This window comes from Kryptolebias marmoratus, linkage group LG3, assembly GCF_001649575.2.
Source record: "Kryptolebias marmoratus isolate JLee-2015 linkage group LG3, ASM164957v2, whole genome shotgun sequence".
In the NCBI taxonomy this organism is placed as follows: Eukaryota; Metazoa; Chordata; class Actinopteri; order Cyprinodontiformes; family Rivulidae; genus Kryptolebias; species Kryptolebias marmoratus.
Window position 1 is genome coordinate 21,882,495 of NC_051432.1, and position 27,856 is coordinate 21,910,350.

At 38.9% G+C, this 27,856-nt stretch overlaps 1 protein-coding gene across 2 annotated transcripts in view; it reads right to left on the reverse strand.

Moving 5' to 3' along the window:
• The window catches only part of add3a (adducin 3 (gamma) a), a 93,827-nt gene that overhangs the window by 46,007 nt on the left and 19,964 nt on the right, over window positions 1-27,856 (reverse strand). The window contains exon 1 of one of the 2 annotated variants that reach the window (XM_017425658.3): window positions 22,495-22,685. The exons of the other annotated variant lie outside the window; for it this stretch is intronic. The gene's annotated coding sequence lies outside the window, so the exon portion shown is untranslated. Of the gene's footprint in view, window positions 1-22,494; window positions 22,686-27,856 lie in introns of those variants that run through there. 2 annotated transcript variants of the gene reach the window in all.

The following is a 27,856-nucleotide window of genomic DNA, read 5'->3' on the forward strand; positions in this document are numbered from 1 at the left end:
CGCTTCCAAACTCACCCAAATACAGATGTTTGGGTTTGATTCTGCAGTAAGCAAAAATTGTAAAACACTGACATGTTAAGTAGCCTGCTACTTTGTTGTGCTAATTCACAAAAGGCTAAAGGCTCAAAAGCAGTCATGTCATGTATTATTTTACTCTGTTTGAACTGCTTTAGAGTGTATGTGTCCCTGTGACGGACTTGCGACCTGTCCAGGGTGTCCACCGCCTCTCGCACAGTGATGGCTGGAGATACACACCAGCTCCCCATGACCCAAAAAGGAGAAGCAGGTAAAGATAATGGATGGATGGATGAACTGCTCTAAACATATAGAACAAGTAGACCTCAGAAAACCATCTGTAAAGACTCTAATCACAGAATATACAGTTTGTAACCATGTAAAATTAAATACACATTAATTAATCAGTATAAAAGTGACAAATGGAATAAAGTCACAGGAACCCATCAAACATGAGTACTCTCATGAGAGTGGTTTTTTCATCTACAGTATATGTGAGTCGCTGATAACTGTAGGCTTGACTCTGAACAATACGTAATTACAGCCCCGTGACAACCGAAATAACTGATTTTGCTTCAGTTTGACTCCTGTGACACATTACAGACGTGGGGTGACTAATTGCAGTCACTTGTCAACTGTTTGCACGTTACTTCACCATTTCTGCAGGACTGTTATCAAGTGGAAAGATTAATGAGTCCTCTGCACACCACAGCACTCTGTATTTATTCCATATTACTGTTGAAGTCATTCACGCCTCAACCCATGTGATAAAGATGGGGACAAAAACACAAAACACAGGGGGGAAGGAGGGGTGGATTCCTGCAAGGCAAACTTCATGCTGTGACCTAGTATTTGCTGCCAAAGCAGTGCAATCAGTGAGTGTTTTCCACTAAACGCCTGGCCGTAACCGGAGAGGCAAAGGGGCACGTTCAGTGACACCAGCTATTCTGGAATGTGCAAAAGCTTCAGCTCGTTTTGGGACCTCTCAGCTTTGTCTCCAAAAAAAAAAAGAAAGAAAAAGAAACTGATGTGAAGACCCCACAGTGGGAGCGTGACAGTCCATAGGAAAATAAAACTTGCTTAACTGAGAGTTGTGTGGCAAAACAACCAACGTGGGAGGCAATATGTTTTCACAAATCTTGTTTTGACTACTTTTTACTTCAAAGGCCATTTTTCCACATTACAGCAAGGTCAGGTTGTTCCCCTGAGGACAATTTAGAGCTACACGACGGCCTCCAAATCGTGTCCCAGTAACAGTTATTTCATAGACATCAGCATATTTTCCTCTTGTACCAACTTTTGGGAAAACTTAGACAAACATTTTATTAATAGAGGCTAACAGAAACTGCAGATGAAAGTAGCTATTACTGTCTGTGCACATTGTTTTCTCACTGTTGTTCTAAAAACACCATATATATGGCCACATTAATTAAAAAAAATAATTTGCAGTGCATCATTGACAAACCTACTTATCTAAGGCAGTTTATATGAATTCAGCAACAAAAGCTATTAAGAACTTTTTCATCTTTATGACAAATATGCAGGAAAAAACAAGATCTGAGTGTCTTTTTCTTGATGCTTATGGTAGAAGGTGTAAGAGAGCTGCAAACTTTGACCTTGATCATTTTTAAAACTTTGCAGACCAAAAAAAGTATTTTATCACCTGGTGCACACATTCATTAAAACCTGTAGAGTTAACTTAGTCCACTGTTTTTCCAGCTCGGAGCGGCCTGTCTAGTTTTACGCTGGTTTGGGAGTGATCCTAAGTAGCCACTAATCCACATTTGAGTGCTAAAGAGGTATTTAGAGAGCAGCTAATGTTTAACACGATGAGATGGGTCGACATTCCCGAACTAGAGGATTGTAGGGAACAATACTGGCCCTGTTTGAGTGGATGGAGCTCGAAGAAGAAACACCAATACATGGATGTACTGCGGTGTGCCCCGAGGCTCAGGTCCAAATAATAAACTCTGAGAAGGACAGAGGCAGTGTGTGAGGACGGAAGCAGCGCATCTGTGCGTGTGTGTGTGTATTTTAAAAGGTTTGCTTCCTCCTTCGACGAAGACGTGACAATAGGAAGTTACCACCCAGTCCTCACCTCGGTCAAATGTGCTATTTCAGGTCAACGCTTGCAAAAATAAAGCACAAAGTGCCAGCTGTAGGTGGTTTGTAAAATACTTGGAAAAATGTTTGGGTTTGTCAGATATTTAAAGGAGCTTCCCCTGTTTGCAGTGAATTCAAAGTCAAATGGCATCTTCTCATGTTATTAGAACTTTAATTAAATTATTAAAAGCAAAAATATTAACAATATAGTTTCTGATCAATTGTGCTTTTTGTGTTTGTTCCATTCTGAAATAAAATATTTTTATTCTATTACTTTACTTTTTTATTAAATTGAATTTCCTTTTATCACTCGGTAACTTTATATTTTATTTGGAAGAACGCGATTATTTCAAACTTAGTTACAAGAATAAATAAAGTGTCTATGTTAGAACATTGAATAAATCTGTGTTAGAACACTTTCAAAGGTAGATAAAAAGTGTAAAATAAGAATCTCTTTTGTTGATCTGTGTGCATTTTATTTTACATTCTAATATTACTACACTTTTGTAGTATATTTCCTAAAGTAACTAAGAAAGCGTGTCAGTCTGAATTTTTTCAAACAAGGCTTTGTCTAAATTTGTTTAAAATTCTGTTAACTTGGAAAAAAGCCAATAAGATACTGAGACTAAACTCCTAAAATATTACTTGTATGAGTAAGGTTTGGGTGAACAGAAATGTTTTTGCTTGTTGATAATCTCTGGTATGAAGCACATGAGTTGTTTTTCCAGCTGGTGTTCCTCCAGGTGCATTCTTGTGTCCTTATCTGCAGCTTTAATCACACATAGAAGCCCTGAACCTGATCTGAACAGAGTCTACGACTCCTGCATATTATTACCTCACACTCATACGCACCTTTTCCGCTCCTTATTAAAAACCATGGAAACATTTAGTCAACAATTAGAGACTTTATTTTTGTCCCGAACACAAGTTTTCACCTGTTTATGTTCAGATGCTAATAATCACTCACGCCCAGTGTTCTCTAGAGACCAAATCCCCACAACCTTGAGCCAGATAAAGCAGGTGTACTGGATGGATGGATGGATGGATGGATGGATGGATGGATGGATGGATGGATGGATGGATGGATGGATGGATGGATGGATGGATGGATGGATGGATGGATGGATGGATGGATGGATGGATGGATGGATGGGACGTGTTTTTGTCTGAGTTCCAATGTACCATGTAGCTACTTATGAAGCCTGCAACAAACTTCAGCTATTCCTTTTTATACCAAAAACACAACATTATATAAAAACCCAACAAACGAGGCATTACAGTAGTTGTTGACAACAACTATATTTAAAAGAAGAACTACATTTGTAAGCTTCTCTGCAGGCACAGGTCAGACTGTAGACACATTTATCCACTGACATGAAGACACAAAGGGGTAGGGGCACGGGCTGAAATGGGATCCACCTCTATAGTTGTAGATTTGTGTCCCTATCAAAATGTTTTTGGTGGTAAAAACAATAAAATACTATGAAAAGTAACCACAAGAAAATCTGATTTACTTATACAGCTACTTATGCAGACATTTTTATGCAGATATTTTTTACGGTGTGTTCAGTTTTTGCATATTTCACAGCGGATCATTTGGTTACGAACTACATTCTGTATCTGTAGAAACTATATGATGCTCCTCAGGTAGATGCAATGAGACAAAGTGATATGAACACAGGAGGAAAGTTCACTGTTTGGTGTTTCAGTACACAAACAGTTGAGCTTTTTGAAAACACTGAAAAGAAGTATAACGACATACTTGACTGGTTTCTCTCTCATTGAAGCCCTACTTTAAGTGTTTTGTGTGCTTGTGTAACCTTCTGTGGTATTGACATTGATTTACTTTTACATTTAAAAATAATTGGGTTACTTGATGTACTGATTGTGACATTGATGTCTCAGACACTAAATTAAAAAGGATTACGTGCAAGAAAACCCAAACGAAACAAGGATAACTTCTGAAGAACGTGGACACACAGGCACAAACAAACTGCTGGATTGTAGGCTAATAACACTGTAATTATAGCTGGTAATAACAGAGCTGTGGACACAGTTGAAAAAGGTCCTTGTTGCTTCAACCACACAAACAAAAACATTTCCTACACAAGTATCCCAGCCGCTAACTGCTACGGCATGTCCTGGCTCTAAAGTCATGCAGAGGCAAAGCAGCTCCGTGACCCCGACAACTCCATTACTAAGCAACACAATTGATTTCTCCAAAGCGGCGAGCTGAATTTGCTTCGGTGTGAATTACTGGCCATTTTCTCGAAGCTCTTGCTGACATCAATAAAAGATTCCTTTCAGCTTTGACTTGACTTTGGAAAGATTTTCACAGTAGCTGTTTAGATTCAAATCACAAGCTTGTGCTCAGTAAATGTCCTGAGCTCCACTTCTTCACTTCTGAGAGCTTGATAACCGGGTTTGAAACAACATAGGGCTAAAGGTTCTGATCCAGGATGGACTTGCTTTTCAATTTCACAGAATCCTACAGTGCAAATGTGTAATATTTCTGAAAATTTTAAAAAAAGTAAACAGCTTTCATTGTGGCTATTCATTTCAAATCAAAGAATTGAACTTCTGAACTGGTGTGTCTGCAAAGATTAACGATGATAAACAGGCGGTCAGACTCTGAGCCCTCAGTCACGACAGTGGAGAGGTTTGTTTTACCATTTCACAAACTATTGCAAACAAGTATGTGAGAGTAACACCGACAGCTCCCATCCTGCTGTTTGTTAACTTTAAATTTTAGTCACAAATAACGAAGCTATAATGAAAACCATAGGTTTCTATTGCCTGTCACGCTGATCCATTAGTCCTTTTTTATTTTTAGAGAAGAGATATTTTTTTCTGAAATAGCTGTCCTAAATTACCAACAGATTATTGAGCTAATTTTTGAACTGGAGGCCTCAGGGGCAACCAGAGCTTCAAGGGGGAGGCTTTCAGCTGCATGGCTGCAGCTGCAGAAGTGTCATTTAGAAATAAAAATATAAATTATTAATGAGTTTAGCGCTCCTTAGAATTAAGGGCAAAAAGCTTGTGAATAAACATGTTTTCTGCTGCAATTAAATGGATTCAACACATTTAATAACATAAAAAACCAGCAAAGCTCATTCCACACTCACTGATTGTGAGGGATAACCCCAGCTTATAAAGAACAAGAACAATAAAGATAAATTAAAAGGTTTTGAATCCATCAGATGCTTATTGAAGTGCTTGATCATGCAAAACCCTAAAAGTTAACACTAACATGATGCAACGGTTCGAGAATTCGCTGTACTGATGACCTGATGTACTCAGCTGGGAAAGCCTCCCAACCTTAATCAAGCAACCACAATCACAATACCACAGATTGGATAAATAAAATACACTTAAAAACTGTTGTGCACAACTTTAACAAAGCAAGGCAGTCTTGATCAACACAACTTTTAGAATTTCCAAAGCAAATTGTTTCTGTTCCCATCTCTCCACATCAATCTAAACTTGTGTGTGCACTAACAGAGCACAGACTTTACCTGCAGAGACCTTGTGTGACAGACGATAGATAATTTATGTATCCACTGCACTGGAGTCTGTAATTTTAAGTCTGTAATTTTAAGGTGAAATGTTGGCAGCCGCTTCAATTTTCAGAGGTTTTTAAGCTGTTTTGATGAGCTCTGGTAAAATGTTTTCATTAGAAGTGATAAAAAAGTTAATTAATAAGTGAATGAAAGGACAAGAGAATTGAATAAAAGTCTCAGTGCACTGTTTGTTCTGACTTATAAAGATATGCTGAGGGGACAAAAAGCAAAACAAACATTTTTCTGTATGAATAATTTGACATTCAAAATCTGGAAATGTCTATTTTGTTTATTTTTTTAGAAGAAAATGTTGAAAAAAGTCTGACCCTTTAATAAGGTTTTTAATTTTGACCCCTTGTGAAAATGAGCTTGACCCCCTCCTGAGTTCAAAGATCATTTGTTAGAAGATCGTGTGTAGCTGAAGCACTATTCTGAGGTCGGACTCATGAGAACCAGACAGGAGAGATACCAATCAGTTGAGTTTGCAGCAAAAGTTTTCTTCTTAAAAATATTGTTCAAATCTCATCTTGTCAGGTGGGCGCAGTATTTTGTCTCGCCCCGTCTCATGAGATGAGCGTCTCGTTCCACTCCCAGTAAAAAGGCATCACATTGGTATAATATTCCCATTTCACCAGCAACATCTGACTCTTCACAAAGCACCTTTATGCAAAAACTCTAAAATTTACAGACAAAAATAATCAAGTCGATAATTTAACAGAAAGAAACAATTTCTTTATACAAGGAAAAGTGTTTTTTATGAATCAGTCACATGGCAGCTCGGTAAGTAGGTCTTTAATAAGTGTGTTTCTACTTAAGAGACAAAAACATCTTGGATAAATCTGTCTAAACTCAAGATGGATTTTTAGCCAGCTCCCTTAGAGAACCATACAACAAAAAAAACTACCTTGTAGTTAACTTTCAGTTAAAAGAATTAAAGCAAAACAACATTTTGCTCCATGTGCTTCATGTTTTCACTACATCTGGGATTAACAGCTGCAGGATCTCAGGCGTTTGACCCGAGGAGGTACGGTGAGAGTCGGAAAGGCTTGGTGACAACACTGATATACTGCTCAATATATTGAAAACAGTGAAGTTCAAGGGTTCCCTGAAAGTTCATGAACTTTTTTCCCCCCTTTACTCAAAAAAAGAAGAAAAATTATGACCCAGAGTTCTGTTTAACAGCCTTCACAGATCAGTTTAGCCTGTGAAATCAAATTATTAAACAACTGTGCCTCTTTTCTGTTCTCGATTGGTGTTGAACTGTTTTTTTTTTCTTCTGAGAAACCAGTAACTCATCCGTGGTCAAGCAACAAGGCAAAACACAATCCATCTATTACACAATCTGAAGCAGCAGACGGATACGATATGTCAGAGCCTGAATGAGATCATTATGCAGGAAGCAGAGCTGCAGCCCCATCCCTGCACACATGCACACATACATACACAACTCACGACACAAACTACTGCACACGCACACGAGTTTCTATAGCAACGCCAAACAAACAGTCCATGAAAGTGCTGACCCACCCTAACAGAGAAGAGAAAGAAACCAAGACAAAAAAAAGGGGGTGAAAAAGACATAAAATCTGGATAGAAAGCGAGAGTGAAGATGAAGGAAACAACTTGTGTCGCCTGCTTCACTTTGTGCAGCTCGAAGAGTTTTCTGTAAGGACATAAAATAAATACCAGCTTTTATTTCTGCATCCATTTTCATATTTTGTACCAAACTTCAAAGCCTCACAGTTGAAACCACATGGTTTTATTTACTTACTTAGCAAAAAGGAAAAAAAAAAGAAACAATCTTCATTTCACAACAAAGGCTGAGAAATTGTGAAACTTCCTCGTCCCACCAGCCTCCCACAAGCCTTTTCATGTTATTCCACCTCACAGGGTGAAGACTGAGCACTCCGAGACCGCACATAAACCAGCCTCCCAATAGACAGTTTCATTCAACTTGGTCCTCCAGAAACAGACATGGGAGCGCTTCAACAATAGGCATAAGGCTTTGTATCAAAGTCAAGGCCGGTTATTGAAGGTTAGTAACTTCCCAGGTCAGTCAAGGCTGAAGCCGCCCACATCCGCAGATTAAAAGAGCGCTGGCATTTAGATGTTTTGTTTGATGGAAAAGAACCTTTGCTCACTTGGACTTTTGCCATTTTCTCATTTTGTCTAAATAAAATGTGTGTCTTTGTGGTTTCTGGTGAAAGGTTATGAGTCACATTTCACTAAAAACAGTCAGCAAGAAAATCTCCCTGCTTTAGGGTTGGATTAAAGCAGCAGAAATGTACTGCATTAGACAGTGCAATTACAATATATACAGCTGCTTGAAAAGTTTCTTTAAAAAATGCTTGCGTCTCAGCAAACTGTTACGTTTCGTGTGATTATATTTCAAATAGTGGGTCCTTAATGCTCACAAGGAAACAGAATTTGTGATTTCTATCGCACAAAAAAGGCTCAGAAAGTGTCTGCAGCTTCAACAAAGAAATTCACGCCTATTAGAAACATTAAATCTGTTTTTTTCTATGTTGTTTTATAGCATGTATACACATCTCGACTGAAGAGTACTGAACAGAGGTGAAACTTGCATTCAGTGTTCCCGAAGGAAAATGCTAGGAAGTAGAAATCCAGCAGGTCCTGCTCCACCAAATTCCTACAGCATTCAATGGGAAGAATTAGTAGCAATGAATCTAAGAACTAATGAGGAGGAAGGTCATAAAGCTCAATTATAAACTACTGAAATTAGCAGTTCTGGAAGAAATGCACATCGTTCCCTGACTTGCATGTCAAAGCAGTCTTATGTGATCTGATCTGTGCTCGGAGAATATGTTGACTCTCAGCAACTACCACAGGCAGTTTTAGCTCAGTATCTATAAAACTAACTGAGTTTGTGTTTGCCAGGGTACTCTAGCTGTGGCGGCCATCTTAAATCAGGATGACTACTTTCTGAAAATAATCATTGGGATCTATCCAGTGGTTCAATAAATATTTTGCTACAACTACATAATTCCCTGCTTTTCATGGTGGCAGGTGACAAACAAATTAGTTGTCATTTACAAAATATTTCTCAAAGCTGAGACTATTCAGTGTTTCACCAACAAGATTGGGAATTATTTCAAAATTTTACCCCCAAAACCCATTTGTGTCAGTCTTTCTGAATTACAACATGGATGCCTGTGGATCATAAAATAAGTGGTTGGTGTCTAAAGACTGGAATTCAGTTAGTTGGTTTGTATAAATCTGCAGGAAAGTGAACATGCAGAGTTCCTGTCAGAGTCACTGTCACTGCTCTGTGGCCCCATCCATCACATCTGACTGCTCAATAATAAACTGTCTGAAGGAAAAGAGCCTCCACAGTGTGTGTGTGTGTGTGTGTTTCAGAGAGTTGTGTCTAAGTTTCTGAATATGTCATACTAAAGCCTCAGGGTTTCCGACACAAATTCATACAAAGTGCTCATCACAGAGCAAGAAAGTGTCAGCGAGTGATGCCGATGACATCCAGAAGGTCAGGCGGGTTGGTGCGCAGGCCTCTTTGTCCCGTCAACAACCGATCCCCTGTGGACCAGTGGATTAAAACACAAGGCAGATGTTTGAAAAATGTTTATCCGGAAAAACATGATGAGAAATCACTGCAGTTTACCAGTATGTATAATTTATTTAAAAAATAGATTTCACATTGGTCGTAAAAACTCAACTGTGACGGTTTCTGCAAAAAAAAAATCTTGAATCATTTGGGAGCAAACATAAACAATATTTATGATTGCATAACACATCTGATTAAAGCCACAGTAACATTTAAAAGCAGTTGTTTTACTTTCATTGACGCAGCTACTCCATTAGTTTGCTCTGGGAAAGATTAGCCCACATGATGTGTATCTGGGACTCCCACATTTCCTGGTGTAATTTTGTTCCCATTTGTAGTTTGTGTAATTCTTTCTATTCATCGTTTTATCCCTGTCTTCTTATCACTGTCATTTTCTGGCTCCCCACATGTGCAGCCTGCAGCGCTTCAACGTCTTTCTCTTCCTCTTTCTTACAGTCACAGATACGTTTGTTTGTGAGTCTATAAAAGTCGAACTTCCTGTCGGGAAGCAGGATCCAGCAGGGGGGCAGTGGCTCATCGCCAGAAGTCACAATGCTCTGTTGAAACCCAGAGTGTCGGGGTTTGTGTATGAGCTGCTGGTGTGTCCACTTGAATAAAAATGTAACTTTCCACGTCCTGGTTGCTCTGAGCAACCATTCTTTATTTCACACAAAAATCATTTAATCACCAGAGATTCTCCAGCATCAAAGAGGTTTAAGGCTCAAACTGATGCTCAGAGATTATTCATGAATGCTTCAGCAGCATGGCTGAACATGGACCTGAGTAAGAACAATTATCTGTTTTCTTCGCTTCACTGAAATCAAAGCAGAGGCTTCGCTGGTCTGTAAAGATTCATAATAATTAGACCACCAAAGCAGGAGAAAAACACTGGGGCTCACAAATAGCCTAACCCTTCATCAACTCATCCTGCCAGTCTTTAACCTCTCTACTGCTCTTTATTATTTTCCATTCCAATTCCAAGCACTATTTCTAATACCGCAATCAAGAATAACATTTATTGACCAAGAACGGTTTAATGTCAAGGGAGGATGAAAAGAACAAATCAGAAACTTAAATTTATTTTATGAGTGAATACTAAAAAAAATAGGTTTTCTCAAAAAAAACAAAAAAAAAAGCAAGAAATTTGCAATCTTTCTACTATCACATGAGGCCTCAGGCACTTTCATATGATGTTTTAATTTTTTAAAACTCTGCTTTTAGGTCACGATAACAGACGATCTGGAACACTGTGAGTGCAGATTTAAAGCATGCATCTTTAGATATTGCTATAAAAAATGTACTAACAGTGGAATGAAAAGAACAAATATGAGGAACCAAACACAAATGTCAAAAGTACTTTGGTTGTTGTTACATTATGTGTAAGGATAAACATGAACGAGTGAGTTCAGCTGTTTCCTTTAACTTCCTTCACAGATCCAGCTTCACATATACGCTGGTCCAAGCCCAAACCACAATCTGTCCTCATCAGGAAAAGCTTAAAGGAAAATCAATATGGGGGAGGAGGTATCTTATTGTTCCTGACAAACTGTGGGCTTCATGACGCACAGTCACCGCGGAGGCCAAAACCTGATGATGCAACCAGGAAGGAAAACTTTGAAGCAAGGATGGACGATGTGACATCCTGCACAGCTGAGTTCTGAAGAAGGGTTTCTGCCATTTTCTGAAGAAATAGAAAAATACGCTGCTTCCAAAGAACCCAGCTGTATTTAGGAAAAGTTAGAAAACCCACAAGCTCTTTGTATGAGTGATGGTTTGAATATACAGTTTCTGTTCTGAAGGACAATAAAAAAAGGCTTAATTGATATATTCATGCCATTTCTACCAAAGTGTCCCCTTTCTAAATTTTACCTTTCAGCACCAGAGGCTGTCAGGATGGTAATGAACGCTGAGCTCAGTTGGTGTAGCAGCTTGAGGTTTGGCACAAGGACTGTTTTTACTAAACGTACCCAGAGTTTTTCCTGGCTTAAATGCAGCCTCACTTTTCTTGACTTGAGGATATTCAGAGTCAACCCTCCTGCTGTCACATTTGTCACTGTTGAATTAAGAGAGTCAACAACCTAAAGACAGTTATCACAGGACCACAATAAACCAGGAGGAATTTCAGAAAGCAGAACAAGAGCAACTAAATCAAATCGGATTATACAACTGATGGGAGCTCATAAAGAACTAAGGATTATCTTTCAAAGCTTCAGATTTGGACATCTGAATGTTTTCCCACTAAGTTAAGGATTACTCTCACAGTAATTTAGGAAAGAAAATGATAATGAGTACCTGGAACGACAGCATGTCAACATTGAACAGACTCATCTCACTTCTCCTGACATTTTAACACTCCAGTAGTTCTAAGAGATATTTGACACATGCATTAAAAAATATATATGTGAAGAATATAAGCAGAAAACAGTTTGCTGTGTTTGTGTTGTTTCAGTGGGAGTTTTGTAAAATATGAACACATTTTTAAATTATGTTTTTTGTTTTTGTTTGTTTGTTTCCCAGAAACTGTGAGAGTAATTTAACATCCTTCAGGATGACTCAGCACAGAATAAACGCATCTAGGATCACATGTGAATGCGGCCTGAGTAATTGGTTTTAAATTTGTCCTGAATGCATTCAGCACTTGTATTTAGCACCATCCACTTGTGATCAGATCATCCAGAACAGATGTCAATGACTGACTGATGACAAAAACAACTCAAAACCTTCTTTATTTCTGTGATGTTTGCACACAAAGACAGCAAACTTCTTCTTCAGCCTTTATTCTTAACAATTTTGGTAAAAAAAAAAAAAAAAGCAGCTGGTCCAAGTCCTTAATATCATCTCAGAACTGCAGACAAACCACATAATAGTCTAAAATTGCATCAGTGGCATGTAATTGTGTGGTTGGATGTATGCTAAAGGCCACTGCGCTCTGAGAGCGAACTTTTAGGTGAGAAGGAAACTCAGATTTCATCTTATTATTTAGCAATTTGTCACAGAGGCAGGTGAAAGCAAGAACCCATAATACGGATGAAGTTTGTCTTGAAAATAATCAAACAGAGGAAACCAGACAGATTCCTTCCTGTGTGAGCGTCTCCTGGCCCCTGATGAGGGGAGTACAGACACCGAGGGAGGACTGACACCGAGCTGATATATACGTTGACATATTTCGACTGCGCAGAGCGATACCACAGCTATGCACCGTGAAATTCCACAACTTCTTCATTCTTCCCACTGTTTATATTCATCCTCCTCAACTGACAGCTGCACACTGGTTTCTCGTCCCCCCCCCCGTTCTTACAAACTCCTGAAAGATTATCTTTCGTTTTGACACAAAAACACAGATAGATGGATGGGAGGCCCATCGCCGCAGTTGGCCAGTTAGAGTATCACCTCTGGGCAAGAAAAAGCCGACTTACATAGTCAAGTTGGTGACTTGAATCGTTTTACAAGGTGCCTGATGGAACACGCAGGCCTGCCATTTTTGTTTTTATACCACAGCATATTACAGCTGTGGGTCTTTGGGGGTGACACTCTGCACCAGTAAGACTTTCAAGTCCTCCCCTCTGTTTAACCAATCACAAACCCCCGCTCACCAACACAGCAAGCCCCTCTCAGATCTGGTGCTTGAAACGAGCAAGAAGGGATCGTTCCACATTTATGAGAAAAGCATAGGAGATTTATAGCCATTTGGTGGGCGAAGTCGGACCACGTAAAGTACATGGAGGAATTAATTTGTCACAGAAAATGAGACACTATCTGAATTCTCATCTTAACAGCCTACAGTTTTATACTGCTTTACCAGATCAGTGTGTGACCAGACCAGGATTTGTATGTGGGAAAGATCTGATTGTTTAATCAGATGCTCCTAAATATATCTGTATACAATTTTATTAAGTTCCTCTAAAATAAAAATTGAAACTGCATATGTCTTTTTCTAAATGCTGACTTTGATTGTCCTTTTCTGTCTCGTTTTGTGGTCGCTTGGGGTCCTGCAACCTTCTTTGTCTCGCCTCTTTCAATTTGTTTTATACCTCCAGCCTCTGTGTGAATCCAGCCGTCTCTAATCCTCATCTTGTACGGCTCACTGAAACCTCAGCGTTCATTTGTCCAATTCTTTGTTTGGCGTCCAACAGAGGGTGTCTCCCACTGTCCTCCTCTCTGCCTCGCTCGCAATGCATCCCTCCACCCCAAGTTTTCCTTCTGTAAACCCCTTCCACTATTCATCCATCCATCCACAAGACCTTCCACTGATCTGGCCACTCCTTCACTCATTCTTTTCCCCGAATCTGTCTTTCGTCCACCACCAGCTCCTCGTTCTTACTCACTTTTTCTTGTCGAGAGCAGGACAGTGCAGCCTTCTGGCAGCTCTCCACCCTCCCGCGTGGGCGGAAAAATAAACAAGAGTCCACATGTTCCTGAGGAATTTTAATTACTTCCATATCTCTGGCTACATTACCTGCCAAACTCCAGGAATCCTGGGGGAATCAGTGGACTCTGAATGAGACAGTTTAGCGGCACTGATGACGAGCTTTGTGAACCTGAGCCAAGACGTAACCTTTGAAGGGCCGAGCAGCTTTACAAAAAGGTCAGACCAGTGAGACGCCAGCAGGACAAATCTATCAACTGATACGCAAGACAAAAGCTTAACGTAGGAAAAAAAAAAAAAACATCTGTCCAGTGTCTCCCACTTTCTCACAAATGTGAAATAGAGGAAAATTAAACTACGGAAACAATACTGATGGGATGACAGCATTGAGCTACATCAGCTGGAGCAGAACAATGAAAGATTTCTTTCACATGTGCAAATAGAACTTGCAGTGATAACGAGCAATGTTAGAGTGAAGACCTAAAATGATCATTGCAACAAACTTTCCAGGACGTTTAGTGTGTTAGGGTGCTGATAAAAGGTTCCTTGCCAGTGTTCGTCAATATTCTAGGTAGATTCAAATATCAAAGAAATGGTTGTGATACCAACACCTAACAGCCACAAAGGACTCTTGTTTTAAAAATACAAATTCTGCAGCATATCTTTTGCATTATTTCCTGCATCCTTTGCACTCTAGAATAGAATCAACTCACATTTTATCCTGTATTTCACACAGCAAGAGCACATCTCCAGCAGAAAAGTTCCCACAGTCAGGTGCATAGTTGGGGCAAAAGTTTTAGACAAATATCTTATAAATCCTTATAGATGTTTCTGGTGTTCCTGTTTAAAAAGAAAAAAGCTTCAGCCTGAGATTAGGAGCAATGCCATATCAGAACTACTCTGAAATGATTAGCTCCTAAATAGTTTTGATGCTTTTGAGTAAACTGGTTACCTGCAGAGTAAAAGATCAACCTCAGTGTGATGATTTATATAAACAGAGCTAGATAAACACATTGCTAGTTATTTATAGTTCATACCGCAAAGTGTGACAAACACAACTGGGTGTGTAAAATAAAACGTCAGTTTAAGTTTTACAGAACCTTTATCACCCTTACAAAGAGTTGAGTTTTATTCATATTTGAACTGACTCTGGTACTTGAAGTTTGATATTTTGCCTCACAATAATAGGTACAGTACTTGCTTTTTTGTAAGGAGAAAAAAAATATTTCAAATGTAAACAAAGAGCTGAAAGTTCAACCAAACATTGAAAACAATCAAGGTTTACAAGGTATGTTTGAATCATACCAAAAACTTCCCTGTTCTATCACTTGTGCTGTGCTAAGACACACAAACACGAGAGCAACGTCCAGGTGGAGCGAGTGTGACTGCGCACACCAAGTGTAGATTGTAAGAAGCGAACCGTAGGGTAAAAGCTTGAGCGATAACTCCAGGGGGAAGAGAAAGCGTGGCACTGTGCAGTCCTTTGCGATTTATCAGTGTTAGAGCGATAGTTGAATCTGTGGGCCTGAAAATAGAACCTCTGTTTGTGAAAAACAAAGTTATAGCATCTTAAAACGAAAAGACGTCAGTCCCCAAAACACCCCAAGCTCCATCAGCCTCATTTCAAACACCTAAAATGAGATAATCTGAAATTAGTCGCCCAAACTGGCATTTGTTTGGATGTAGCATGACTCATTCAACCAAAAAAAGCAGCTATGAAGGGATTTAGATTAAAATATTTTAATATAATGCTGGAGGGTGTCAGGTGGAAATACATGCATCAATAATTGATTAGATAAAGATGTGTGTGAGACCACCACTCTACAGAGAGTGTTGTCCAACTGAAGCTGATGATAAAATCTCAGCTGAGTGTATTTTAATAAGGTCATGACCTCCAGACTGTCAGGTCACACATCAGAGACGTGACCCGAGAGGGGCCGGGGGCTTGATGGGGGTTTCTCCATGTCAAAGCGCAATGAGAGGACATAAATCTGTGAAATTACTCCTGTCAGACTAAATGAGACTTGTGTAAAGAAGACAAAGTACCCAACTCATGCATAAATGAACAGTCCATCTTATCTTTAGGTTATCAGTTTCCCTAATGACATAAACAGTTTGTCCAACATATCTGATTTTTTATTTTTTTTTAATGGGAAGTTAGACAAATTTACTCTCACATTAAGCCTGTCATATCTGTGTAGCATTATCTTCCTTGGTCAGCTCTTCTCCATCATTAGCAGCACATTAGAAAATCAGACAATGTGGTTTATTACAGATGTGTTAGTGGAGGGGAGGACCCAGCCCACTGGCAGGACCACTGTTTGGATTTAACATCTCAAAAGTAATATTTTTCTTTCCCCTCAACCCAAAACCAGCTGCAGAGGAAATGACAACACAAAGGAAAACAACAGATATTCATAACATCTCCTCCCACCAAAGCTCTTAACTCACTTGCTCATTTCACCCCCAGTCTATGCAAAACTCTTTTTTTTCTGTTTACATGGTTCGTTCTGCTCCCCCACCCACGTCTGAGGTCCTGTTTACTTGAGATCGATCTTCTGTAAACATTAAAGATTTTCAGATGCTGATTGGGAAAAAAGCTACACCTTTATACGGTGCTGCTCTGCTCATTGAACTCGCTGTAGTTTCCATGCCAGGCCACTAGTTGGTGCATACACGTGCAAACACGTGCATGACCGCAGACACCAGTCCAGAATGTAAACAGTTACATCCAAAATGGTGAATACACGTACTTTGATATGGACTTACAGTGGGGTTGGGTTGCTGCTACATGTTGAAAAGGTTGACTCCGCTATCAGCCATTATTATTGTTGTTGATGTACTCGTGCATGTGCAGAATAGCTACTGACTGCAGCCGTCTATGGTGTGTATGTGCGATTTTACACACTGCGGCTTACTTTGAAACAAATGGAGGGGGATCCGAGGAGTTCCACTCCAAGACCTGGGTTCAAAAACTTTCAGTGTCAGATAATCCAGCTGCTGTTGTCGTGTAAACGAACACCTGAACTGCAACACAAATGTTACAGTTTGAGTGAAAAACAGCTTTGTGTAAACAGCCCCTATATCTCCCCCTCAGTTCATCCACATGGTTATAACCCTTGATCCATAAATTGATATGTTGTTTTCCACAAACTCAGGAAGCTCACACACTCGTACAGATTTGGTTTCTTCCCTCTTTTCTCTTTCTAGACTCACACTTTACTCATGCAAGAAGAATCTGGGATGTGTTCAACTTCTTTGCTTTGAGATGAGGGGTGTAAAAACCCCAGCCTTGTAAGGCTGTAAATAGTTTCTTATTCATTTACAGTTCTTCCACTTATCTTTCAGCTGCTACAAATTACATGCACTGAACAAATGTCACATGTGGAACAACATGAAAATGGATCACAAACAGATTTTTGAGTTAGTTTCCTTTTTTTTTTTTACCTCAGATGTCAGGCTTTGAGGTACTGAGTTGCATGTTTTCTTTTTAATTTTATTGTTACTTTTAAAACAATTTTTTTTTGACTGAATGTGCTCTACAAAAGAAGAAAAATGAATAGCACCCATTTTGGGGCATTCAAAATTACAGTGAAAGTCAATGGGCCATTAAACATTACTATAAAAAGCTCATAAAACACTTTTCAAACTGCTACTTGTTTCCACTAACGACAGCCAGAATCCAACCAGGACTGACTGTGATGCTGAGGGTACAGAATCGCTAAGTGGTATAAAAGCTGGCTCCATCCATCCATCCATCCATCTATCCATCCATCTCCAGCAGTTACTGGACAAACCTGGACAGGTCACCAGTCCAACACAGGGTTACTCACACCTGTGATGATTCTACTCTGTTTTGCTTTGATCGCAACCCAATTAGAGAAAAACTCCGGTTTTGTGAACTGATCTGTCTTATGATCTTCTAAAAACTGTAGGTCCCATTGCCTGATCTACCCATAACAAGATCATAGCCTGCTGCGACCAGTGAACTTCACCACACACGAAAGTAGATTGCAAACCATATGCAATAAATCAATCATTTTCATTGTTGAGCTAGAGGATTTTTTGTCCACAAGTTGTCAAATTTGTAATCTGTCTTCTTAATATATGTACAATCTAGCTTTAAAATTGCAGGAAAGTTTGCAGACTGCAGCTGTGACACTATTTTCAAGCCCTATCATTAGATGTCATGTAACTCAGAAGTTTCTACCACTTTCAAATGACATAGACACTGCCGAATGGAGCTGAGTTTAAAGTCTAAGTTCTTCTGACTGAAATGTAATATGCACACTAAAACGAAAATATTATTACCTCAAATGTGACATTTTAAACACTTAAACTCATTAATAACAGACAAAACCATTACCAACTGAATCAGCATCTAAAGTCAAACAAGCCCTTTTAGATTATTTCGTAGGAGTGCATTAAAACATCTGGTTTCAGGCCCTGAACTTTGACCTGGTCAGGGGAGTCTATAAAACGTGCTGAGAGAACTTAAACACATCACTGGTCTGCCAATTAAAACTCACTTCCCACAAAGCTGAAAGCTGCTCAACTGGTAACATTATCCTATGGAAAATAAGCTTTGAAAATTGTTTTATAAATCTCATGACTTTGCCAAGTATAGATTATTACATTTGAAATTGGATAAATATTTGTATTCAGGTGCCTATATTGTGGTCACTGCTCTGAAATATGACTTTTGTTGCTTTTAAAAGAGATACTACCATCAGGTTTACTTTGTATTTTATGCTCACTGTGTTGTAAGAGCATTCAAGATGCTCAAATATAAATCCAAAACTAACTGCAGCCATGGTATGAAGCAGCAACCCATTATATCAATGAAATGAAGTAACAGTAATATGTCCATAATATGGTTTCATATGACACAGTGAGGACAGAAAGTCAATGTAAACCTAAAAACAGCATCAGAAGCTTGGAAACAGAGATGAAATTAGCAAAAATTGTTTTTAATTGAGGCGATGAGTCTTTATGTGCACCTGAATCCAAGCTGAAATCTATGCCCTCCTTTCTTCAGCTCCTACTTAAGCCCCTCTCTCTGGGACCCAGCCCAAGTACATTTGGTTCAACTTACTGTTGGAATCCAACACTCAATCAGGCTCGAATCACAACCATCAAAAAAGAAAATGCTTCAAAGTTTTCATTTCCTAGAAACAGATTTTCTCCCCATGGGTGGCCAACAGGTGACACTTGAAAAACCACAGATATAAAATGGTACAAATATAAAACCGTGTACACACAAGGGACACTCACAGAAACAGTCAGTGGTTAGGAATGACTTTCTTTTAAAAAAAAACTTAAGCTCATCTGACACAGACAGCTGGAAATCATGCTGTATGACATAATGTTTGAAGGAAAACCATGCTATTTAACAAACAGAGACACACACATTCAGCCCCATTACATAAAAGCAGCAATTTAAAACACAAGTTAGAAAAAAGACTAACACCCAAAATTTCAATAATGAGACATACACTCCTTTTTTTTCTCTTTTTTATATAACAAAAAACCATTCACACACACACAAATACCAAATAAAACCCTCGTAAGTGGAAACATAAGGAGGGGAAACAGGAGAGGTGCTTGGATCACCGAGGCTGATGAAGACACCTGGATAATACTTCACCATCAGGAATTTCAGTTTAAATCCTCAACCTGGGGGGGGGCACATTCTTTCATCTGATTTCAAATATGTTATCAAACTGCATGGTTGAAGTGTAAGAAGTTACCTGAAACATCAAGAAATCTGTCTTCAATCTAATCTCCAAACCTTGACCTGAGAGCAGGCATGTGGAGTTAAACCCACAGGGACAGCAAAATGCCTCAAGAGATGAAATCAAGGCCAGCAGGGCTGCAAATCATTTGGTCTGAAGCAGCAACATTTTTTTATTTATTTTTTTTTTCCAAGGGCTCGTGCACACAAAGTCACTTGAGAAACAATAAGAAAACCTCAGAAGTGAACAAACAAAGCCTGTAGCAAGAATTCTGGTTATTGCTTCTCTTTAAAAGAACTAGGCAAATATTTGAGTATACGATTTGAGATTCGTTCAAGACCAGACCATCACCATGGCACCGAGCACAATGTCTGCACTCTGAGCAGATTTCTAGTTCACGCACAATTTATTTCTTCTGCTACTTAGCTTTGATTTTAAAAAGTTTATCTCTTGTATTATGAGTGCTGCTGTTGATTACTGGTTTACTCCAAAGAGAAGAAAACATTAGACAGTCTTGCAACCTATGCAATTTTTAGACTTTATTTGTCATAGAAAGAAAGTAATCAAAAAAAAAAACAAAAAACTAAGGCACCAGGGATGTAAAGTGTCCATGCATGTAGTAGTTGCAGAGTTAGTCTGTTCTATTTTATTTCTTTGTTTCAGCTTGACGGATTCAACAGTCTGACAGCATCCGGGTAAAAACTGTTTTCAGTCTCTTGGTCTTTGCTCGGATGCTGCGCAGCCTCCTGCCTGAAGGCAAGGGACTAAACAGTCCATGTGCAGGGAGGGTGGAGTCCTCGATGATGCGGGCTGCCTTGACCTTTTAGAGTTACTGCTGGAATCTACTTTTAAGGAAAAACAAGACGCGCTGCTTTTGTTTTTCTTTTGGCAATCCTTCATAAGCCAAAAAAAAAAAAAAAAAGTCATAAATAGAGGACATAGAGGTAGTTTTATTGATTCCAAGGCTGAGTCACTGATATGAATTCATCAGACTTTGAGCCAGTTTCTCATTGGGCTGTGAAAGTTGTGCAACTCAAAAGTGTGAGAAAATATGCAAATTATCCGTTGAAGTCTCACTGAATTCTGATTGTTTGGAACCAAGCAATGAGCGAGCCACACAGCTGTTTTTTGTGACGCCCATTATTGAAAATCACAGTCTATTTTTGTGTGCACGGCTTGCAAAACTGTATTCTAGGTCATGCACATTATTTTGTTGCACATATCATACCTACCTTAGCCTGCTTTGGACCCACCTTTTCAGCTGCACCAACTTTTATGATTTTATCTACTGGAAGAAACTTCAGAAAAAAAGCATATTTGGCCCAGTTTTTTGCCAAGTATTATTTATTTATCAACATGGTTAGACCTGGATGTTTGGCACTGTAGCCTCGGATGTTTCCTGTCAGGGGAGAGCTCCTGTGCAGATATAGCTCTTGAGAAGCATTTGAGACGCTCGTAACAAAATTGCAAAATGTTTTAGATGGGTTCAAGACACCCACAAAGACTCTGCGATTAGTTTAGGAGCAAATTTGTTGCACAAGTGTTTTGAACAAGTTCAAAATTCAAGCAACATGACCACCAGCCTCTACAGTTCATGAAAAAATTAGAAATCCCTGCAAATGTTTTGAGACATTTTGGGGACTCTCTCGCAAATGTTCACAAACTAGTCCCCCACAGTCACAGCCCAGTGAAGTACTGGCTTCATGAAACCAGAGGTCAGACTTTATTTTACAGCTGTGTGAACATTTCAGTGACACAGCAGAGCAATCCAAAGCTGGTACCTACATTTAAGTTTAAAAAACAAGTTCTTTTTGCAAAACCTAACTGACATTTTAAACAAGTTCTGGCTGATGACAACCTACGCATGTTCATAATTTATTTTCACCGCAGGATCTGCTGTGGCTGGTCCTAAACGAAAGCTTCGTTGTAAATAGAAATCTAACTTCACCTCAAAAAAGCAGGTCAGCACAAACAAGATTCAACTTGGCCCCAAATCTCCCACTTCAGATTATTTCTGCTCACAGATAAACTCCTCAGCAGAGGGCAAATATTTGTGGCTAAATGTTGAAATCAGGGATGTGAGACTAGAATTGGTTTTATGGGAGTTCAGTGGTTTTTTTTGTTTGTTTGTTTGTTTTGTTTTCTAAGAAATGAAAGGACCTTGAAGGCAAATAACTTAAATGCTTTGGCCATGCAAAAGACTTCAAGCAATATCATTTTTAAATTCAATAAAACGGGGCAACTCAAAGCAGACATTCAGGAAAGGCAAGCAAATGACAAACACACAGAGGAACGAAACCACAAACTTTCCCATCAGTCAGTTGATTATCCAGCCATGAAAGGGGGCCTTTCATACAAACACCCAGAAAACAAAGGCCAAAAATAGAAAACGAGCAGCTTCTAATGTCTCTTTATGACTGCTCGGTCAGCAGTAAACAAGACACCTATGAAAAGAAATATTCACAAAAGCACTTGACCATGTCACTTCCTCTTTTGCACAGACGTTACAGATTGAGATTGGAGCCAAGGAACTTTACAAATCTTTAACTTTCAACAATCTATTTACAACATTTACAAAGACTGAACACGGGTTACAACTCATCTCTTATCGGCCAGATAAGCCAGATGCATAAAACCCAGCCCCCCTCCGCAAACTACAAGTTCCTGAACTTCCCACCCCCAACATACTCCTCCCACCACCACCTTCCCATAAGCATGCTGACACTTGAGAAGGCGGCACCTCTCTTATGCATACTAAAAGCCTTTCAAGGCTCTCAGCTCTATTCTTCTCCAAAAGAACTTAATCTGAAAGGAGGGAAAATGGCCTCTGCTGCCCTGAGCAAATTGAACCTGTAAAAGCTACCAGAAAGTCTTTAAAAGTTAATGTTGAACCAAAAATAATACTAATGTCTTTAGTCTGAAAAGGTGTTAGAGTTCATCACAGAATTGTTGGCTCTACTTTAGTATAACAGCTCTGTAAAATGTCTCAACAGCACAGCAGCAACAAAACTGGACAGTGGTGATTTAGGAGCCGTGACGATGGGAAACACAGCATCCATTCATCCAAACCGAGGCACAGAGAGGCGCCATCCAAGCAACAAACAGCTATTATTGCAGAGAATCTGCTGGACAAACCTGCAGAGCGACCAAACAGAGTTGCCTCCAAGTCTTCCTTCTCAGACAGCTGTGATCCACCTGCACTGCAGCGAGTCGTCTGCCAGCACCGATTGCTCTAACACGCCTCTCCCATTGAGGCAGAGCTCAGTGTACAAATGTTCCTGCCCACTCTCCTTCATGCCCCTCCCACAGTATCGCCCTTTTAGCGCTCTTCCTTCCCCACTTAAGCAGCGGCTACTTTGGTATGTCTGCTGGGAAACACAACGTTATCTGCTGCAGGCGCTGCGAACGATGGGTCAGGACGCAGAGAGAGAGAGAGAGAGAGAGAGAGAGAGAGAGAGAGAGAGAGAGAGAGAGGGGGGAAACGGTGAGTTTAGTGCACAAAAAGGGGGAGGGGTGATTTAAATTCACACATTCATCACACAGCGTGAGGTGACAGGGTCTTTTGTCAAACTGCTTCAATGAAGACATCAAAAATGTTTGTGTTTTATCCACTCTTCCTCTCAAAATTCTGTAATGCTTGGAGTTAAAACAACCTGAGATACAAACTATAAGTCCTGTTTATAAACAATAGATTTACTTGCTCAGTTATAGCTTTCCTCCCATTTCTTTTTTTTTTTTTTGCTTCCTTTAGCTCTTATTAGCCCTTTCTTTTGTCATCTTTTAGAAAAAGGGTCCCTCCCTCACCATTTGCACTTCAAAAAACTTCCCACAGTTTCCAGCTTAACAACCACCTTTTTAGATTTTAACAGGATTTGACAAAAACAGTGATAGGAGGAAACATTCTGGTACACAAGGAAGTATGGGAAGTTTACATAAAATATAAATATTCAGTCATAAGCAACAAAATAAGGTTGTGTCCACAGGGAAATGCAGTTTTCCCAAAACAATTTTTTTAGTTGTTGTTTCTAAAAAAAGTCCTTGTAAACATGACATCAATACTAGAAGTGTATTAATCCAAATTGAAACACCAAAAAAGAAACAAAACCCTTAGTAATCACACCATGTGGTACTGTAACTCTGCCACGAAACTCCATCAAAAACAGAAAACGAGGCTCGGAGCACGCATTTAAAGCTACATGCTGGATGCAAACTATAAACACAAGAAAAAGAAGTGCAAACAAACAGGTATTATTAACAATATGGCCAAAGGCTACATTACAAATGTACTATTGTGCACATCCTTGTATTATTTCTATTTTTGGGTCAGCTGCACCCACAGCGTTCCATCTAATTGGTCGATAATTTTGTACCTAAGACAACAATACACTTGTTTGTCAACTGTCTTTTCAAAGCTTGTTTTCTTTCCTCTGGTCATGATCATACTTGCCTTCTACTGTTTCTGTTGTGTCAGTCCAACTTTTGGAATGGGAGTTTTACCGTCATGTTTGCATTGTTGCAAACAGTCCTTGTAGTAATAAAAGTTTAGGCTGAATGAGTCTGGAGGGACATGGCGACACTCGCTGACTACAGATGACAATGTTTACACCTCATAGGCTTTACAGTCAATAAGATGGAAAAAAAATTCTTTAAATTCAAATTTTATTCAAGGACAAAATTGTTTAGGTCTTTAAATAAAATTTTAAAATCTGACAGAGCTGTCCAGACTGGAAGCGTTTTTCTTTATTAAAGTTTCTGTTGTTTCAGCCTTGCGTCCACAAAGAAATTGTTTCTGGAACCCCAAAACGGTATTTTTTGGAAAAAGAGACACAAGCTGAAAGTCTTTAAAATGCTACGCTTGTGTTTGTGTGTAGACAGTCAAAACACAACCTTTCAAAAACAATGATCTCATAGCCCCACCTTCAACCTAACCTTTGACACGAGGGCGCCCTCTTCTTTTTGTTGTGTTCAAATTTCCCACCTAGCATGCAGGTTTGATGCACATGTGGACAAGGCCTCAGTTTGTTAACTCAACATATAAAGCAACCAGGGGAATGACATTTGCATGTGAAACACCCCCTCAGTGATTTCAAACTGACTGTGCTTTCCATGCAGACTTCAACAGCAGAGATATCATCACTTTCCCAGCCTCTGAAATAAAACCTTTTTTCAGCTGAGCATGTGGCCCTCACAGATTTATGTGGGCTTCTGTTGCTGATGCTTGAACTGATTCCAAGAAAGATTTATAATTAAAAAGAAAAAAAATCATGGTTTATTCACCAGACATTAGATTTCTCAAACATCTATAAACAGGGGTTGAAAGAATGTTTAACTTCCCTTGTGTAAAGACAAAAATAGTTGGTTTGTAAGGCTAATTGTCAGTTAAGACCAAAGCAAATCTTGAAAAACGAACTTTTAATTGCTGCTTCCTGAAAAATGTCTTCATTTGAGAGGACAAAACATAAGTTTACTGATGATGAGAAAACACGCAGGCAGACAATAATTGTAAGAAAAATACCAAGTAAATAAAGCAAGTCAGCAATTAGAGCTTAAATCAATCCTGAATTGATTATTCAGTCAGAGAAATTGGAGATTTTTGGTAGACACATTCTATACTGTGCTCTCCATCTGTTAGTGTCTACATGGTAGGGAATCCCTGCTTGCTCTGCTTGTCTCTGAGGTAAGTGTGGTTTTGTGTTTGTCAAACTACTTCTTGAAGGAGAGGATCAATCCCTCATCAAGTCTGAAAGCAGTGAACCCTCCGTGCTGGAAACTATTTGCAAGTTGTGGTGTATTCGAGCTGAACTAGAACAAATGTCAAGTCGCAAGTAATTTGTAGCTGGCAAATAATGGTTTATGTTTGCGGGAGAAAAATTCCCAACACTTGATTTTCTTCTGTGGAATTTCTCTCTTTAAGACAAGGTTTTATTGCTCAGAAAACCCATACTCAAGGTTTCTCTTATTTTTAGACTGAACATATCGGTCCCAGAATAAACCTCGCCGTATGACCTCCTAAAGCATAGCTGGAGCTGGTTACTAGGTCTAATGTTAGCACATATTTGAGTGAAATGTACAGGAGCTCCATGGGTTAAAAAGGACACATGTCTAGATTATTTATGAGAAGAATTGCTAGTTATAAATTTCTACATATTACTTATCTCAGATCTGCAGAATCAACAACTTTAGAACTTCTAACTTCACACTTTTGCAGTTTATCATCTGTACATCTATTTTGTGTGTCAAACTAAAAGCATAAAACCAACTTTCTTGAATGAGCAATTCAGTCGTGCTTCGCAGTGGTACAAAGCAAAACCTTCAGTTTAAAACCAAAAGTTTAAAATCAACAACAGAATTATTTGACAGGTTAACCAACCAATTGTGGAAAAAGTGGATGAATAAATTCGTAAACAAAAACTGTCAATGCTACATTTACTTTTGTTTTCTTTACATCCAATTGTTGGAGAAGAAATGCTAATGCAGGATTTCTTGTCAACACAAGAATCAAAAATGAGATCATTTGGGCCAATGTGCAATTAGGTTTAATGTCCATTCTGACAGCATGTTCATTTCACAATTTGTTCCATGTAGAGCCACAAGAGAAAAAAATGTTCCTTGCTTGTGATCGGTGGTTCTTTCCACTGGTTTCTGTGACTAATCCACAGCATTCCCTAATGTGCAGAGTCACAAAAAACCAAAAACATTGTTGAACCATCAACAAGAATGAAACTGGCTGTTTTTCAGGATCAGAAATGTTTTTTTGAAAAAGAACAAAATGTGCATGACTGCATGTAAAACCCCACCACACACACAGACACACACACACCTACACACACACACACATTCAGTTTCTCCACCCAGAACCAAACTTTTGGTATGCAGAGTGAATCAACATAATTCACTTCTTGCAAACACAAGGGGATAGCAAAGTCACGTAAATGCTGACGCAAGCTAAAATCCCCTAAAATCCCGAGAGGAAGTGCTGGGATTCACCTGCAGCAGCCTGCAGTGGACTATTGGACTTCGTCCAGGTCTACAAACAAAGCATGACAAAGGAAAATAAACCGCAATGCCTCCTAAAGCACTGTGTTTATTGTGATGATTTATTTTGCTTTTTTTGTACAGAACTGTGAGCCACAGGTCAAATAGTACAGATTATAGAGAGAGGAAAGGATTTGCCTCTAATCGTTTGAGAGGAAATGAAATCACAGCACGCCAATATATCATCTACACAATAAAAAAATAAATAAATAACATAAAGAGCTGCTACATTACAAAATAGAAATAAAATAAACTGCAAAATCTTTAAACCTTTATGTAAAAAAAAAAATTAAAAACATGCATATTAGGCTACCTTCAGGCCCAGGCCTCCATTAAAAAGACATCTGAGATCTCAGTGGGATTTGCCTGGTTAAACAAAGGTTTATAAATAAATAAAATTACACAAAGTAATACCAAGAATAGATATTAGTCACTAAGGTTATTAAATTATACATATTTGCATTTGGTGACAGCAGCATGCTTCATGAAGATATAGATAGGAAAAAAAGACAACTAATCAGGTTACTGAGCAGATTTCAGCTGTAACATTTTGATTTACAGAAAATTCCATCATCACTTTATTGATTGAAAGCTCAGGGTCAAACAAGCTCATATCATCATCCCTCCACCACCATGCTTGACAGTACTTAACAATGACTTGTGACCCGATGTGTTTGTGCTGTGATGTTGTTGACGTTTTATTTGTCATCACATGTTGTGCTGTTCTTCATGTCCAAACATTTGCATTCTGGTTGAGTCTGTCCAAGTCTTTTGGTTTGTTCTAAACTCAAACAGTATTGCCAGTTTTTTTTTAAACACCACAAGGAAGAAGCATTTTTCCTGCAATCCCAGCCAAATACAGAACTAAAATAATCTCTGCATTAATGTTTCTTTTTAAAACCAGTGCTGTAGGTGGACTTGGAACTATTTCAGATAAAATGGCAAACTAAGTTGTATTTTTTTCCCCATTCTGTATTCATTATTCTACTTCATGAGCTCATAGGGTTTCTTGTTTCCGGAGGTCATCCCATTTTGGCCTCTAATAAATAATTCATGAGTAAATGTCAACCTTAGGAATCATTAAATTTAACAAATGGCCCGGAGCATTCTGCCTTAATCATCATGTATGTTATCAGTCCACTCAGTTTATGAATCTGCAGTGTGCTCCCTCCTAGCCTATATGGGGTGCAGGATGTTGGATTGTCTCTGTAAAAGCTCCATGTTGACTGAAACATCATGTGACAGCAGTAAACAATGGTGTTTCACTAATGAGTTCATGTCTGGCACAAGGTCAGAAGGTGTTTATTATGGTCCAAGGACTCACTGTGACAGCAAGTGAAGCTTAACTTAGAAAATCCTCTTCATTTTTCATTTATTGTTTTCATTTTAAAACTAATCTATCAGAGTAAAAACCAATAGACGGGCAAAACACCTCTAACTGCTAGAAAAAGAAGAAACAAAC